Below are 15256 nucleotides of genomic sequence, written 5' to 3'. Positions count from 1 at the left end.
ATCCCTGAGTGATCCATATCCTATTGAAGTTTAGGAACTGCTATATAGGATTTCTTCACCTGGATCATGTCTCAAAGTTAACCTATTATCCCCTTAACCTTCAACATTTCTCACCAGTTTTCAGTGAACCCTGGCTAGAAACCTAAGAATCCTCCCTGAAGTTTCAACCTTACATACTTACTCCATCACTCTTCACATCCAGTCAGTAGAGATGCCTAATCATGTTTATTTTCTCCACTAGTCACTGTGAACCAGGCAACGAGAATAGAAAATTGAATAAGATCTATTCTGGCCTGCCTTGAGCATCTATCTTCCCGTGCCCACTGGTCTCTGCTCTCTGGTCTTCACACCTTTCTGTAATCTTCTCTTGAACGTGTGTAGGGTTGCACCTATGACTTGTTCTAACCAATACAATACAGCAGAATAGGTCACCTTCACGATTATATTGTATAAGACTCTTAGCAGTCTTTCTCTGGAGTCTATCTCCATATTACGGGTCTCAGAGAAGTGAGAGGTTGAAAATTGCATATGGAGAAAGCCACGTGGCAAGAAACTGAGGGAGGCCTCTAGGACCTGAAGGCAGCCTCTGTCTGAAAGCCAACAAAACTACTGAAGATCCCAGAACTATAGCTGCAAACATAAATAAATACAAATATTTTTGCCAATAACCTGAGAGAGCTTAAAGCAGATTCTTCTCCACTCCAACCTCCGGAAGAGAATGCAACCCAGCTGATACCTTGATCACAGTCCTTGAGAGACCCTGAACCCAACGAACAAAGAACCCAATCAAGCCACTCATGGGCTTGGGAATGTTAGATAATACACAGAAGCTGTGGGATGCTAAATGTGTGTTGTTGTAAGCCACTAAATCTGTGATAATTTATTATGCATTATAGAAAACTTTACCTGCTCTGACCATGCCTTAGCTGGCCAGGTATGAGAAGACTCTCCTCAGTGTCTTTCTGCAAAGCCTCTCTCCCCTCTTCATCAAGTTTTGACAGTGCTAGCAGAGTATATAAAAAACAAACCTCACTATGTGAAATACATACTTAGAACACTCAAAGGCCTAGGGGAAAAAAAACGCTTAGCATATCATAAGTTTTTTCAATAAATATGTGTTGAATGAATGACAATATAAAACTATCAAGAAGTTACCTGTATATAACACAACCTTAAGCAAAAGACAAATAACATTTTAAAAGACAGTACAGGCCCTCAAAATGGAACAAGTCAATGTACCTAGACAGATAATGAGGGTACCTAGACAGGTAATGGGTTATTCTACTTTAATTTTTGCTTTGTAGCTATTCTTTGGAATCTTTGGAAAGTGATCTCTCATACCTAGCTGTTCTTTTCTTTAATAACAAAAATAGGTAATTTTCTGTAAGTGCCTAATTTAGACATTTTTAAACCATGTTGTATTTCTAATTGCAGGGAGAAAGGAACTTGCTATTCACTGAACGATATTTCCTACTGTATATTTCACTGGATCCCAGTGAAATCTGGGGATCCAGCACATGCCCAGCAAACACGTACCCTATAGTCACACTTCCTCACATCAAAGTAACTTTCACATTTCCCTCCAGAGAGCTCTGAGTGTTGCCAGGTTCAAAATGTGTTGCTAAGAGACAAACTTGCCCTGGTATAAGGAGTAGGAATCAAAGGCAACTTGCTAATGGTTTCATTACTGACTCATTTATCAACCTTGGAAGACATAGGGCTGCTCTACTTCTTGGTTTTTCCAAATGGTAATTAGGAAATATTGTAACAGTGGATGTTCTGTGTAGAGATATGTTCCTATTTGTTCCCACTGTGACAACACAACACTAGGCAATAGCTTCCAAGCCCTACCTCCTGCCTCAGCTCTGTCCAATCAATGGTGCACATCAATGCCAGGTTAAGTTTTACATAGCACACCTCTTATCTGTTTGTCCTTACATTCACACTAAAGTCTTCCATTGACTCCCATGCATTAAGTATTCATTCAAACTGTTCAATGAGAACAGGTCCTTTAGGATCTGGTCTTATATTCCTGCTAACACTCTATCTACCCTGCATGTTCCCTGTACCTCAACCACCTGGCTCACTAGTTAACCCATGTCTTTCCATCTCAATTTTTTTTTCTGCCATGTTGGCTGGTTTAGAATGAAGTCCTCTGATATTTCGGCCAATTGGAACTTTCCCCATCCTTCAAAGCCTTTGATATGCCTTTCTTGACACCCTGTTCCCAAACAGAAGTAAGTCCCTCTACCCTAATTCCTGTGATTGTGTACTTTCTCTTTTTGAGATCCCTGCTTTCTGTCCCACCCCACCCCGCATTAGTCTATTGAGCTACTTGGTTACAGGACTGGGTTCCATAACTGTATTCCACATGATAGCTTACAAAAGCAGTACTAAATTTGTTTATCAAATAATAATAATGGCTAACATTTGTTGTGTGTCTTACAAGAGTTTATGCTTAGTACCTGAATTACCTTATTTACTTTTCATTATAACACAAAGAGGTACTGTTATTAACTCTAAAAATTAGAAAACTGAGGTTCTAAAGAGTTCTAAACTAGCTCAGGTTCACAGTCACATAGTTTTTAAGTGACTAAATCAAGATACGATTAGAAATTTCTATGACTTTACTGTCTTTTTATTGAATGCTATTGACTTAGGTATGTTTGGAGGCTTACAACAAAAGTTCTGAAAGCCCCTAAAATTCTCCTGAAGAAAATGATAAGGACCACATCATTTGTACCAAATTTAATTTTTTTCCAGGCTATCTCATTCACTGCTGGTCAGAGTGTATGCTGGTATAATCCCCTTTTGGCACATTGGGATATTATTTTCCAATTTTTCAATGTGTATCTTATTCCATTAAGATAGGATCTCATTTGAGAGTATGTAATTGGAGAAAAAAAATGTAGTAGTTTAAACAAGATAGAAATTAGTTCTCTATGTTAAAGAAACCCAGAGGAAAGCCTTCCAGGGCTACTATGGTGGCCTTCTTAAGTTATCAGACACCCAGACTTCTTCAGTCTTGCTGTACCCCTGTGTCCTTAGCATGTCACCTCATGATCCAAGAGGATACTCAAATCCAGTCAGCATAAAAGAGGAAGGGCAAAAGAAAGATTTGCTTTTTTCTTAGTAAAGAGACTTCTTAAAAGAATTATATACCACTTGAGCTCATATTTAATTGATTAAAAGTAAATCACACAGCCATATATAGTTGCACTAGAGGCTGGAAAATGTAGTCTTTAATTGGCTGCACTGCTGCTAGAGATAAATGTAAAGTTATATTATTAAAGGAGTAGGGAATAATGGGTATTTAAAGGCAACTAGCAATCTCTGCCTGTATCTAACATAGGATTTCTACTTCTAGAAACTAGTTGTACATGTATCAAAGACATATGTATAAGGATAATTAGTACAGCACTATTTGAAACAATCAAACCTAAGAAATAATTAGAAAATCTTTAAAGATTTGAATAAAAGAATTATGGCATGCTATTACAATGTGATAATGCTCTGTGTACACATATGGTCGAAGTATATATTTAAGTGAAAAGCAACTTGGGAAACGGTAAAGGATGATCACATTTTTAAATAAACACATATGAATAAAAATAATTCATGTTTTGTTTTACTCTATATTGTTTTAATAATTTTCACCCATGAATATGTATTGCCTTTATAATCAATTGTTTTTAAATTAAAATCGTCTTTATAAAAAAAATTCCTTAACCTTAGGATCATTTACACTCCTTAATATAATTTTCTTTGTTATTCCTCCTGCTGCTGTCTTATTTCTTACTACAGAGGAGCAGCCTTATAACGCCTCCCACTAGAGACTATTATGAGATTGCTTTTTAACCACTCTTCAGGAGTTACTCTTGAGTTTATCACTGACTCCTCTTCCCTTAGACTGCCTGTCCCCTTAGGCTATTTTGATGCAGGCCCAGGAAATACTTAGATTCACATTTCCACAATGGAATTTCATTATCAAGGAAGTTTGGGAAGTGCTAAGTTAAAGTAAAGTAGACTTTTTTCTACAGGACATTTTAGAACCTTTGATTCTGAAACAGAATTGTCAATCTATAAGAAAGGAAAGTACAATAATATGCAGGGTTTAGCAAGAACTTTACCAGGAGGAGCCCTTCCTTTCTTTAATAGAGTTCCATATCATATAGTATTCAATGTTCAGCAAATTCTGTTCCAGAGAAAAATGGGCAAATTACCCAAAATACACAAGCTCTTAGTGATGCAACCTTGTCAACCTTTCTATCTCCCAGCATCCACTCATCATTCCTTTTGCTCCATCTTCACCAGCCCCTGGATGTTTTCCAGATACACCAATTTTTTGTCTACCCTTCCCACGCTCTGCATTTGAAAAATTTCTACTTTTCCTTCAACCTCCTACTCAAAATTTAACCCCTTAGGGAAGCATTCTTTGCTTATCTTCTTACCTCTCTCACCCGCCACATTTCCCCACAGTTTTCTGTACTTTCACCATAATACTTTCTCCTCTGTATGTAAGGTCTAATTCACTTACCAGTCTCTACCATTAGAACACAAATTCCTCCACTATGAGGGAGAAACTCAGAGAAAGAGAGAATGGTGCTGTTAACTATTGGGCAGGAGGATGAGGAAATGTCAATCAAAGGACACAAACTTGAAGTTATATGACAAAAATGTACAGTGGGGATCTAATATATAACATGATGATTATAGTTAATAATACCACATATAGTTGAAATTACTAAGAGGGTAAATCTTAAATGTTCTCAATACAAAAAGAAATGGTAATTATATGTGTGATGGCTGTGTTAGCTAACACTATGGTAGTAATCATTTTGTAATATATAAATGTATCAAATCAACATGTTGTATACTTTCAACTTATACAATGCTATATGTCAATTAAGTTCTCATAAAGCTGGGAAAAATATGAACAGGAAATTTGATATTAATAAATGCATCCTAGCAATGGAAACATCTCTAATAAGAAAAAATATTTTTACGTCACAATACAAACGCTTACCAATCATTTTGTTGTGAATATTTATGGATGAATATGGATGCAATTAATAACATATAATGTCTTTCTTTAGAATAAATTACACAATGCAGAGTACTAACCACTATAGGATGAGGCACTGATCTAGTGGGGATTCTAGAATAAATTACAAAAAAGAAAAATTCACTATTATTTTCCAGCTAGTAGAAAAATTATTTGAAAAATAAGAAATTCAAGAGTTCTTTACATGAAAAAGATTGAAAACGCACTTTAAAAAAGTTTTCAGCATTTCAAATGGCTATCATGAAATAAAAAGTATCTCTACTTTGAGTTGAAAGTTTATTTCTCATAATCATAAGTACTGCTCAATTTTCCCAATTAGGGTATAAAATATGTATTGTTTCCATTGATATAAAGGTCCTGTCAGCAAATATGTAAGATGTTATGGATTGAATTGTTTCTCCTAAAAAGATATGTTGAAGTCCTAGTCCCCAGTGGCTATGAATGTGACCTTATTTGGAAATAGGGACTTTACAGATATAATCAAATTAAGATAAGGTCATACTTGCTAGGATGGCCTCTAATCCAATATGACTTGCATACTTCCAGGAAGAGGAGGAGAGACACAGACACACAGGGAGAACGCCATGTGAACATGGATGCAGAGATTGGAGTGATTCACCTGCTAGTCCAGGAACATCCAGGGTTACTATAGCACCAGAAGGTAAGTGAGAGGCATGGAGTAGATTGTCTCCTCTGGAGCCTTCAGAGAGAGAATGGCCCTATTGACAATTTAAATTCAAATTTATGGTCTTCAGACCTCTAAGAGAATAAATTTTTATTGTTTTAAGCCACTGAGTTTGAAGTACTTTGTTACAGCAGCCTAGGAAACTGATACAGATATTTATTGTTCCAAATAATTCATTTAAGCCAGTGGCTCTCAGACGGATCCCAGGTTCCATTTCTCCAGCATTTAATTTTGTAGATCTAGGGTAAAGTCCAGAAATGTGTGGTTAATAAGTTCCTCTGGTAATTCCAATAGTGATGGGTCACACAAAAATTGTTGCAAAACACTCATTCAAACTGCCAAGGTGTTTTTCTTTTTCTCTGGCTTTTATCAGAAGCCAGGCACTTTGTCCTGTACTTTTCCACAAGTATTCTGGAGAACAAAACGCAAACATGTGAGTTTGATTCAATACTAACTCAAAATGGTCAGCAGTAATTTGAATGATAAAACAATGCTAGCTGAGCCAACATACCATATCCCAAATTATAGATGAGAGGAAAAAAGAGTTAATCAAATAACTCCTATTATATAGTTTATACAGGGGGAAAAATGGAAATTCTGACAGATTCTTATCTTGCACCAAAAAAAGAGAAAGTGTTGCAACAATGAGAATGATATGCATTGCCAAAAGCATTTCCCTCTCATTAAGGTGGCTCATTTTGAAAGTTTTAGTGTGTCTCCTTGCTTACAGAACATCTGTAGCACAGCTCACAGGAAAGTGGAGGGTGCTGGGGGCTCATCAAATGTGTTCCTTTGACCAATCCTTAACTTAAAAGCACAAACCCTGACTTAGAAGCCCATGCTTAGAATTTGGTCTGCATTAAGTTGTTTGCCTGAAACTAGTCCAACTGACTAAAATCTTAAGACTATGAGAACCATGTTTAGGGCAAGTTGGTTAAAGTTCAGTGTTAATGCTCTTGGGACCTGATCTCAGGACTGATTGGATCAGTTGATGTTACCATCCAAATCAAGAAGTAAATTAGTCTTGATGAATAAATCACAGGATTTGGAGTCTAGGACCCACATTAGCCATCTCTACTTTGTTTGGGACTAGGCCCAAGTTATTAAATTTCTCTGAACCCCAGCAGCTCCATCTGCAAAACAGCGACAACAATTACTAATTCTTAAGGGCCATTTGGAGATTGAAAAAAGCAGTTTGTGAAAAATTATCCATGAAGTATTAGTTAATATAGGTCAATGGCCACATACATTTTCTTTGGCTATAGGCTGTATCTTTAGCCCTAGGTGCCTTCTTCACACTGTGAGCTCAAGACCAGGTAAGGGACTATGAATCAACCTGTATAACCCGCCAACATGATTGTTCCCAAAAGAGCTTGTGCTGTGGCTAGCAGATGCATCATGTATTACGGTGAGTACCATGGACAGTAGAAACCCTCTGTAATCATCCATTGTGACAAAATGGGTAGTTCATCTCAACAAGATACTAGCCAATAGGATTCAACAGTACATTAAGAAAATTATTCACCACGACCAAGTAGGATTTATCCCCAGGACACAAGGCTGGTTCAACACCCATAAAACAATCAATGTGATTCATCATATCAGCAAGAGAAAAACCAAGAACCATATGATCCTCTCATTAGATGCAGAGAAAGCATTTGACAAAATACAGCATCCATTCCTGATCAAAACTCTTCAGAGTGTAGGGATAGAGGGAACATTCCTCAACATCTTAAAAGCCATTTACGAAAAGCCCACAGCAAATATCCTTCTCAGTGGGGAAGCACTGGGAGCCTTTCCCCTAAGATCAGGAACAAGACAGGGATGTCCACTCTCACCACTGCTATTCAACATAGTATTGGTAGTCCTAGCCTCAGCAATCAGACAACAAAAAGACATTAAAGGCATTCAAATTGGCAAAGAAGAAGTCAAACTCTCCCTCTTCGCCGATGACATGATACTCTACATAGAAAACCCAAAAGCCTCCACCCCAAGATTGCTAGAACTCATACAGCAATTTGGTAGTGTGGCAGGATACAAAATCAATGCCCAGAAGTCAGTGGCATTTCTGTACACTAACAATGAGACTGAAGAAAGAGAAATTAAGGAGTCCATCCCATTTACAATTGCACCCAAAAGCATAAGATACCTAGGAATAAACCTAACCAAAGAGGTAAAGGATCTATATCCTAAAAACTATAGAACACTTCTGAAAGAAATGGAGGAAGACACAAAGTGATGGAAAAATATTCCATGCTCATGGATTGGCAGAATTAATATTGTGAAAATGTCAATGTTACCCAGGGCAATGTACACGTTTAATGCAATCCCTATCAAAATACCATGGACTTTCTTCAGAGAGTTGGAACAAATCATCTTAAGATTTGTGTGGAATCAGAAAAGACCCCGAATAGCCAGGGGAATTTTAAAAAAGAAAACCATAGCTGGGGGCATCACAATGCCAGATTTCAGGTTGTACTACAAAGCTGTGGTCATCAAGACAGTGTGGTACTGGCACAAAAACAGACACATAGATCAATGGAACAGAATAGAGAACCCAGAAGTGGACCCTGAACTTTATGGTCAACTAATATTCGATAAAGGAGGAAAGACTGTCCATTGGAAGAAAGACAGTCTCTTCAATAAATGGTGCTGGGAAAATTGGACATCTACATGCAGAAGAATGAAACTAGACCACTCTCTTGCACCATACACAAAGGAAAACTCAAAATGGATGAAAGATCTAAATGTGAGACAAGGTTCCATCAAAATCCTAGAGGAGAACACAGGCAACACCCTTTTTGAACTCAGGCACAGTAACTTCTTACAAGATACATCCACAAAGGCAAAAGAAACAAAAGCAAAAATGAACTATTGGGACTTCATCAAGATAAGAAGCTTTTGCACAGCAAAGGATACAGTCAACAAAACTAAAAGACAACCTACAGAATGGGAGAAGATATTTGCAAATGATGTATCAGATAAAGGGCTAGTTTCCAAGATCTATAAAGAACTTCTTAAACTCAACACCAAAGAAACAAACAATCCAATCATGAAATGGGCAAAAGACATGAACAGAAATCTCACAGAGGAAGACATAGACATGGCCAACACGCACATGAGAAAATGCTCTGCATCACTTGCCATTAGGGAAATACAAATCAAAACCACAATGAGATACCACCTCACACCAGTGAGAATGGGAAAAATTAACAAGGCAGGAAACCACAAATGTTGGAGAGGATGTGGAGAAAAGGGAACCCTCTTACACTGTTGGTGGGAATGTGAACTGGTGCAGCCACTCTGGAAAACTGTGTGGAGGTTCCTCAAAGAGTTAAAAATAGATCTGCCCTACGACCCAGCAATTGCACTGTTGGGGATTTACCCCAAAGATTCAGATGCAATGAAATGCCGGGACACCTGCACCCCGATGTTTATAGCAGCAATGGCCACAATAGCCAAACTGTGGAAGGAGCCTCGGTGTCCATCGAAAGATGAATGGATAAAGAAGATGTGGTTTATATATACAATGGAATATTACTCAGCCATTAGAAACGACAAATACCCACCATTTGCTTCAACGTGGATGGAACTGAAGGGTATTATGCTGAGTGAAGTAAGTCAATCGGAGAAGGACAAACATTATATGTTCTCATTCATTTGGGGAATATAAATAATAGTGAAAGGGAATAGAAGGGAAGGGAGAAGAAATGTGTGGGAAATATCAGAAAGGGAGACAGAACATAAAGACTCCTAACTCTGGGAAACGAACCAGGGGTGATGGAAGGGGAGGAGGACAGGGGGTGGGGGTGAATGGGTGACGGGCACTGAGGGGGGCACCTGACGGGATGAGCATTGGGTGTTATTCTGTATGTTGGTAAACTGAATACCAATAAAAAATAAATTTATTATTAAAAATGGGTAGTTCATCAGTTAATAAAAAATACTGATGAAATTGGAAAATTCTTAAAATTATGCACACATACCTTACATTTTTATTTTAACTTAAAATATATAAATTGGGTCCATTCCTAAGTTTTTGGTGTAGGCCAAGTTTTGTTGCTGTGATTGACTTTAAATAAGTCTCTTGCATAAACAACTCAAACAGGCATCATCTACCAGGATTTCCGGGTTGCTTTCTATAAAGCAGAGTGAGAATGTACATACTTTTGTGAAACCAACTGAATGCAGACTCTTTCTAGCTTATGATCCCCTCCACCCCCAAGGCTTTCAGAGTTGTTGCGCCCACAAGTGATTCAATAGCACTTTTAGCAACTCAAACTTTTTCCAAAACATTTATGGAACCAACAACTCTCTTTTTGTACTTATATTAAATCAGTCGTGAAACATTTAATTGAAATATGTGATTACATAACAAATAGAATTGGCATAAACAGATATGGGCAGCAACACAACTGACTCTTGGCGAGTAGACAACAGCACTAGTGGGAACAGAAGAACCAGGATGAAACAGAGAGCAGCCCACCAGTTGGGAGTGATCCACATTCTCTAGGCATTAGGTAATGTGCTTTACATAAGGTGTAGAGAGCAGTGATTAATCAAATGGGTAGGAGGAGATTGGTTAACAGTTTCTGATGCAGCAATTTGTCTAATAGAGAAGCTCTAAACTACTAACAAAGAGACTCTGGGGCCAGCAAAATTAGTATGAACCAAAAGCAGTCTTGTTGCAGATCTGGGAACTCCTCTCATAGGGTAGGCAGAGAGCTCTAGGGCTCTTTGTAAGTTCTACTTTAAGAAAGAGTTTATTTCATCAATTCCTTGGATATTAAGAAACTTAGCCCCTGATGAAACTTCTGTACGTCTTGAGCCAGGAAGAAGAAAGCCCTTAAGCATCCTTAAGAAAAAAAAAAAGTCTCAGAGTGTCAGACATCAACACTGGCAGACAGCTGAACCTCTTTTCTTTGATTGAAGACCTAGCTGGAGTCCCCTGGAGGAAACTCACTTGCTTTAGGTCACAGTGCTCACTCTAACTCAGAACTGACTAGCAGTCTCAGGACAGCTTCCTCAACAAACCTCACCAGAATCAACGACAAGAGCAGTGGCAACTAACATTTATAAACCCTTTCCCAGGATCAGGTATGACACTAAGTGCTGTGTAGACGTTTGCTTATCTATACTTTACAAAATTTCTGTGAGAATATCCTATTAGCCACATCTGGCAAACAAGAACAGTGAGTATCAGGAGGTCAAAATCCTATGAACATACAGCTTGTAAAAAGAAGAGCTTGGATTTAAACCAAGTTTGTCTTACAACAGGGCAAATGTCTTTAATCATATGACAAAACAAAGATCAGAGAAGGGAACTTTTCATGGGTGTGCTGATTTACGGGAGCATGTTGTGATATTAGGAACAACAGTTGTGAATATTTAAATGGCATTCCTGAAGGTAGAAAGAAGCTTAAACTTCCAAATTGCCACTGCAGATGATACAAAATGGCTTTGGAGAGAATATATTGGGCAGACAGTTGTCAACATCAGCCTCCTGGTGAGGAAATGTGGGCTGATCTGTTTTGGATGATGATGACATAATGGGAGATGAAGATGTTAGAAGAGAAAGAAGCAGGGGAGTCATTGTTCTATATTAGGCAGACGACTAGCTCTTCCAATTTATCTCTTTTCTAGTTGTGCCTGAGATAACCCCATTGTAAAATACTGCCCTAAGATATCACCTGAGTGGCAGGCCAAACTGTGGCCACTAATCATTTATTAGTATATAGTACATCTCTTCCCACTGTGATCAACAGGGCGAACCCTTATCCCTGGCCTACACCAATAGTTAAGTTAGAATGCTTTGGAAAGCATATAGCCCTATTTAAAGAAAACTCATACATATCTCACTTCCTTTCTCCAACATCGCAGAGGGTTATCAATAGAGAAGGTACTAAACTAGCATTTTGACTTCAGCAAAGAGAAGATTCACTCAAATTCACAAAGACTTCTAGATATTAGAACCAGTTATTTTCTGTAAGTTCTCTCTTGGTTGGGAATAAGACAAGAGAGCATAGCAAGAGTAAAAAAAGAAGAAAAAACTGACCCAAATTGAGCATTTCCTGCTAATATTCTTCAAAATCAAAACTAGACCTGAATAATCAAGAGATGATCATGTTAATATTTTGAGGTGCTTGGTTAAAAGATATAGTCTAGAATTTAGTCTCATTTTCATTCATTCATTAAAGGTCTATTAAACACCTATTGTGTACCACCTAAAGTGCTAGACATTAGGCAAAAAGCAGTAAATAAAACTGTTAAGATCCTTACCTGCAATCTCTGAGCTATCTGCTGTGTACTGTCCCACTTGTACTAAGAGGTCGAGTTCTCTAAGGCAGGTAGGTCCATGGCCAGCCTATAAGGCATCCATCAACCTCTTGAAAGTTCAGACAGAGTTTTGGTTATTTGCATGTTTATTTTTCTGAAAGGCTTCATTTCTTCTTTTATTTACTTCTTCAGTTCTTAACTTTTAAAGTTAACAACCAACAGTAAAAGAACCATGACTGAAATCAAGTAATAAATAAGGAGTAATTACCAGTGAAGGCCCACACTCCTCCCTTCCATGCCACTCCACTCCAATTTCTGGTCACATTTGGACAAATCCCAGTAGCCACTAGGATGTAATCGTGTGATATTTGCCTTGTAATCTCTAAAATATTATGTATAAATAATAGTGTTACGGTCATTATTGCTCAATTTGTAGGTTTCTTCTTCTAACAGTTTCAAAGAAAGACAAATATTTAAGGACCAGCCACTGTGTTCCAAAGACATTACCTTACAATACAGGTCATTTATGAAATGACAAAAGAGTGACTCAGCACTCAAGCTACCAGAGTGGCCAATTAGTTTGATCCGCTTTCCATTTTCTTTCTTTTCTTCTGCCCTGCCTGCATTTCCTTTTTAAAAATACAAAAACACTGGAAAACTTGAGGTTTCTGAGGGACTTTTCTAAATAGCTATTAATTCAGGATGTTTTAAAATGGCATTATATGTGCAGCCTAAGGCAAAATGGGACCAATTGGGTTTTATGAATATAACAAATAAATAAAAATGCATTTCCACAGAGCTGGAAATAGATACTTAGGTTCCAAAATCTTTTTAGAAACTAAGAGAAATTAATGTTTTCCATCCTAAGAACCCTGGTCACAGTATACAGACTGCATCCTGAATTGTACAATGGTTGGCTAGATTTTATTCTCTTCCTCCTTCATTTGATATACACTACAGTTAAAACCCTCCTGAAGAATTTAAGCAAGCACTGTCAGATAATTGCAGCCTTTGAAGACTGACACCCAATAACATTCTCCCTCTCTCCTTCTTTGCTTTCTTCAGCTAACATTTCCAGACTGTTCCTCCTGTAAAGATGACTTATTTATTTAAATAACTGCACTTATTTTGACTAGTCTGGCTTTTTAAAAGACAATTTAGTTATATTTATTGCAAAAGCATTTGGAAATTGTCTATTTATTTCCTCTATTCCAGGAATGGAATATGCACTCTATGCACTATCAATTCATCTTCTGGTTATGAAAGAAATAAACATCCCACAGGAATCCTCTGTTTTCAAAGTCAGGTAGTTGTGTAAAATCTCTAGGTTTTTCAGGATTTAAAGCAAAGTGTATCTAGAGAAAGTGTTCCTGTCTTCTGTTGCTGTTAAATTCAAAGGAAACACGATGATTTGGCTTTGCAGAACATGAGCATCTTCCTTCCTCTGACAGGTCTAGTAATAGTGCCTGGGTTAGAAGTAAGATCCTCAGAACGTGGAAATCAAATTCTATATAATCCGCTTAGAGGGGAAGCAAATTAAAAGCTATTTTTGATACTTTTTGAGCCCAACATATGGTCTCTTCCACAAATGAAATTTGACACTCAATCCCTACCACTGACCTGAGGAATGTAAGTCTGCCAAGAAGCTTAAAATTCACTAACAAGTCCGTATGAGCAATGGGCTATCCAGTCCAAATGTAAGATTTCTAAACAGCTTATGCTTTCTAAGCAAAATCTGTTTTCTATTTTCTGTTGATAAGTATTTTCCCTGCAAATCACTTAAGCATTTGAGTTTACTGCATTATCTCAAAAAGCCATTAACTTTCAGCCTCTTTCTCTCTCAGTCATAAAATATTACAAAGCCAAGTCTAAGCCAAAAAGCTTAAGCCTGCCTGGAAGCAGCTCTGTTGAGATGCCATTTTTCGTTGTTGTCGTTACACCTCTCTTAGAGGAGGAAGCAGATGATGCTCTAGTCTCCCTCATGATGACTGTCTACAAGAACACTGTGTATGTTGTATTGCTACAAACCACACTAGCCACTTAGAAATATGAAAGGGGAGTTGGATTTTTTTTAAGATTTTATTTATTTATTTGAGAGAGAGATCGCCCATGAGAGAGAGAGAGATCACAAACAGGGGGAAGGGTAGAGAGAGAAGCAGACTCCCTGCCCTGCAGGGAGCCTGATGCACGACTTGACCCCAGGGTCCTGGGATCACAACCTGAGCTGAATGAAGGCAGATGCTTAACCAACTAAGCCATCCAGGCCCCCAGGAGTTGAATTCTTTAAGCCAAGTGGAAAATTACCTGGGGACATTAAAGACTTATTCTCTCTTATGATATTAGATACTTACTAACAGGCAAAAGTTTCTAGCTGATATAGCCTATAGGTTAAAAGTACAGATTTTGCCATCAAACAGAATGTGTTCAAACTTCATCAGGTGGTTATATGGCCTTGGGCAGTTACTAAACCTTGCTGTGCACAGTCTTCTGTTTTATGATGAAGGTAATAATAGTATCTCTCCCAGAGTCATTGTGATGGTTAAGTTATATAATGCTATAACAATACCCCTCCTTTCTGGACTGTCTTTGGAAGCTGGCTATTCTCCAGCTTTATTAAACTGAGGCTTAGATCTTTCCATATCTGGCTTCTGCCCATAAAAAGTGAGGTGCAGGAAAGACTTCTTACACATCCAGGAAAGTTGTCAGCCTGAGCATTTCCCTAAATAGAAATTATTTCCTCCTCCGAAGGAATTCTACTTTCAGCTTTAAAATGAAATAAATAAAAGTATGGAATATAGTGCATAGCCTGTGTTAAGTCCTTAGCAAATGTGAACTGAATCTGAGGCTGGCCTGCTTTTGTTTCTTCAAATTCTTGGTACAAAATCCTTTTGCCATTATTCAAAGAATCAGTCATCTGACTGCCTACTACCTTCTGCCTTTGTGTAGGGAGATGCTCTTTACTCTGCCTCAGAACTTTTACTGGTCACAGTATCTCTGGCATACATTGGATTTTCTGTTTCCTGTAGACTCTACTGGCAGGAATCACAGAAACAGAAAGAAAGATGAGCAGAGGATATGAGTAGGGATCTAGGAAGCTACTCTGCTGATGGACAGCATGACATCAAAGAGGTGCTGGATCTCCCCAGTATTCAGACCATATACAAGCCTCTGAAAAAATCAACAGTATGGCCAATATTTTTGTCTTCTTTATTCATCCATGAATTAATATG

General features: G+C 37.9%; 1 long non-coding RNA gene across 2 annotated transcripts in view; it reads left to right on the top strand.

The window, feature by feature from the left end:
- The window catches only part of LOC112662716 (uncharacterized), a 95277-nt gene that overhangs the window by 19930 nt on the left and 60091 nt on the right, over positions 1 to 15256 (top strand). For both annotated transcript variants that reach the window (XR_007404349.1, XR_007404348.1), the window contains exon 2: positions 5612 to 5726. This is a non-coding gene — a long non-coding RNA (uncharacterized LOC112662716). The remainder of the gene's footprint in view (positions 1 to 5611; positions 5727 to 15256) is intronic.

Source organism: Canis lupus, chromosome 20, assembly GCF_003254725.2.
Source record: "Canis lupus dingo isolate Sandy chromosome 20, ASM325472v2, whole genome shotgun sequence".
NCBI classification, from domain to species: Eukaryota; Metazoa; Chordata; class Mammalia; order Carnivora; family Canidae; genus Canis; species Canis lupus.
This window is presented reverse-complemented; position numbering and strand designations above follow the sequence as displayed.